This window comes from Triticum aestivum, chromosome 5B (genome assembly GCF_018294505.1).
Source record: "Triticum aestivum cultivar Chinese Spring chromosome 5B, IWGSC CS RefSeq v2.1, whole genome shotgun sequence".
Lineage (NCBI taxonomy): Eukaryota > Viridiplantae > Streptophyta > Magnoliopsida > Poales > Poaceae > Triticum > Triticum aestivum.
Window position 1 is genome coordinate 406,698,119 of NC_057807.1, and position 3,947 is coordinate 406,702,065.

Here is a 3,947-nt window from a genome sequence, read left to right on the forward strand (position 1 = left end):
CCATGCTTGCTAATTATACTTTTAAGGGTGGAATACCAAAGAAACTAGGAGATCTAGGAGTACCAACTATACCATGCTCCATTAAAAGAAACTATGTTAAAACTGCTTTATGTGATCTTGGAGCCGGTGTTAGTGTTATGCCTCTCTCTTTATATCGTAGACTTGAATTGAATAAGTTGACACCTACTGAAATATCTTTGCAAATGTCCGATAAATCAACTGCTATACCTGTCGGTATTTGTGAGGATGTGCCTGTTGTGGTCGCAAACGTTACTATCTTAACGGACTTTATTATTCTTGATATTCCCGAGGACGATAGTATGTCGATTATCCTTGGTAGACCCTTTCTGAATACTGCAGGGGCTGTTATTGATTGCAACAAAGGCAATGCCACTTTTCATGTTAATGGTAATGAGCATACGGTACACTTTCCGAGGAAACGACCTCAAGTTCACAGTATCAATTCTATTGAAAAAATTCCATCGATTATTATTGGTGGTTTTGAATTTCCTCTTCCTACTATCAAGAAGAAATATGATATTCTTATTACTGGGGATGTACAAATCCCCGTTGAGGTAACCTAGTGTTATTAGAAATTTCTCCGGTTTCATGCGATTCGAAATGAGTTTGTTAACAAGACTTGATCAACCTTGTTAGTGGATTCCTTTTGATGAGCATGAGATGGATGTAGTTAGAGAGCACAACCTTCTGTACCCTCCTTTTACTTTCTGTTATTTAGATTGAATAAAGCAAAAATAGTATTTTCTGTCTGTTTTCTGATTTATCCGTGCAATAAAAAATTACCCCAAAAATAAAAGTTCTCCAAATGCCCTGAAAATTAAATATGATTTTTTCTAGAATATTTGAGAATATCTGGCACTGAGAACACATCAGGGGGAGCCAGCACCTGGCCACGAGGATCCAGGGCGTGCCCCCTGCCTCGTGGGCCCCTGGTGGCCCCCCTCCACTTATTCCAGCGCCCACACACTTCTTCTTCCTTCCAAAAAAATCACCAACCAGCTCAAGCACGAGTTCTAGCCCATCTTGCTGCCATTTTCGATCTCCTTGCTCAAAGCTCCACTCATAAATCTGCTTTGAGGGATTGTTCTTACGTATGTGACTCCTCCAATGGTCCAATTAGTTTTTGTTTTAATGCTTTATTCATTACAAATTTTTGCTGCTAAGGTGACCCTGTTCTTGAGCTTGCATGTCAAATTTATATGGTCTCAAGTAGTTCTAATGCATGATATAGTCTCTAGGCACTTGTGAGAGTAGTTGTTATCAATTTTGTTGAGTTTGGTTCACTTTTATTTCGAGTTACTAAAAATTTCAGAAATTTTCAGAAAATAATGAAGAGATTTTGAGGGGCTCTTCGAGCCAAAGCTCGAAGGATAAGCAAAGTGAAGAGCATAAAAAGCCCAAATATAATCTCCCTCGCACCACGGAGGTTCGGCCGTGTGAATGGCCTTGTGATGAGTTCTTGAGAGCAGACGAGATCATGATGATTTTTATTATTTGGCTGAGAATGCAGGCCTCACCGACTTCCTCCACGACCAGCTCGATCAGTATCTCCTACTCACTGATATTTTTGTGCAAAAATTTTACTTTCATCCTAGGAAATCACCACCTTCAGTGGAGTTTCATTTATATGATGAGGTTAAGGAGATGTCACTATATGATTTTTGTGGGGTTTGCAAGATACCCTTTGCGAGCAACATAGAGGAACCACATCATAATGATGTGGATGGATTTATTGATATGGTTGCTGTAGGGGAGACAAGGAAGGTTTCTGATGCAAGAATTACTAGCATACACTTTCCTGTTCTACGTTACTTTGCAATATTTGCTAGTAGATGCTTAATTGGTCGCGGGAACTGTGGAAACCTTAGTGCCCCTGACATTGTTATTTTGTGCCATGCCTTGTTTCGCGATAACACTTTTAGTTTGGGCGCTATTATTGCTAAATGATGAAGTATGAACCGTACAAAGGGCCCATCTTTGGAGGCATCTTTGCTTCACACCTTGCTAAACACTTTAAGATACCCATTAGGCATTATGAGAAAGAGGAAAAGTTGCTGCCCTCTATTTTCTAGATTATAAGAGTATGGTAGCACATGAATTTATTGTTAAAAATAATGAGATGATGCTTAAGTATAATTTGAGATTTAATAAAACTCATAGTGAGACTATTATCTTGCCTGCACCCTCTTTGTTTAACATATTTTTAGGCACGTACCTCATCTTGCCGGAGGCCGTTTACGCATATCGGAGCCTGACACCAGCTCCAGAGCCTGAGCCGGAACCACCACTTGACCCTTGTCGACAGTCCGTTTATCAGTGGGATCCGGAGGAGATCGCCAACCAGTGGCACTCAGATGACACTCCTCAGTACACCGGAGAGAGTACCTTTAATCCATGGGCATAGACCAACTTAGGCCAAAAGCCTAAGCTTGGGGGAGTACATATTTCTCACCGACATTACATTCATGTTCACACACTCATGCTAGTTGTCGGTACTCATACTTTTTCATTGTACTATCTATGCTAGTTTATTTTCCTTTTCTTGCTTTCTTCTTGTGTGTTTGAAAAACCTTAAGAAAAACCAAAAAAATAGTTATAGCTTTTAGCTAGTTTACCTTCCATGCTTGTAGTAGTAGTATTAAAAGAAAACCCAAAAAGATTTCTCGTTCTTCTTTTACTTGTTGGGAGCTTTCCCACGTAAATAGTTTTATTTCTTTTCTTTTCTTTGGGGGTCGAGAGGAGAGACCACGATGAAAATGTTGAGTGGCTCTCATATGCATTATTGTTGATTTAACCAGGAGCCCATATTACCTTGTCTTCTCCCTTGAATTGAATGCTTGCAGATTCCAGCTTAGTCCAATGCACGTGCACTATTATTCTTATCCACACCGTTCGGTCGTGCAAGTGAAAGGCAATGATGATGATATATGATCGGCTGATTGAGATGAGAGAAGCTGGTATGAACTCGACCTATCTTGTTTTTGTAAATATGATTAGTTCATCGTTCCCGATTCAGCCTACTATGAATAAACATGTTTGCAATGACAATTAGAGATTATAGTTGCTTATGCCATGCTTAATTAGCTAGGAGTTTATAATGGTTTACCTTGCGTGCCAACATGCTATTAAAATGGTTGTGATGTGGTATGATAGGGTGGTATCCTCCTTTGAATGATTCGAGTGACTTGACTTGGCACATGTTTACACATGTAGTTGAAACAAAATCAACATAGCCTCCACGATATTTCTGTTCATGGTGGGTTATATCATACTCATGCTTGCACACAAAGTCTATTAATTTTAATGCATGTTCATGACTGTTGTCGCTCTCTAGTTGGTCGCTTCCCAGTCTTTTTCTAGCCTTCACTTGTACTAAGAGGGAATACGGCTTGTGCATCCACTTCCATAAACCCCAAAGTTATTCCATATGAGTCCACCATACCTTCCTATATGCGGTATCTACCTGCCGTTCCAAGTAAATTTGTATGTGTCAAACTCTAAACCTTCAAATGAAATTCTGTTTTGTATGCTCGAACAGCTCATGTATCAACTAGGGTTGTCTGTATCTTACATGCTGGGTGGGTTATTCTCACGAGGAGTGGACTCCGCTCCTCACTCACGAGAAAATGGCCGGTAACCGGGATTCCCAATCCCATGCTCAAATCAAATCAAAATAATTGCCAACAAAACTCCCCCAGGATTGTTTTTAGTTGGAGGCACCTGTTGTTTCGGGCAAGCCATGGATTGATGCTTGTTGGTGGTGGGGAAGTATAAACTTTACCATTCTGTTTGGGAACCGCCTATAATGTGTGTAGGATGGAAGATATCGAGATCTCGTGGTTGTTATGTTGACAATGAAAGTATGCCACCCAAAATGTTATTTATCTCTGTTTCAAAACTCGAGCTTTGGCACCTCTCAAATCCCT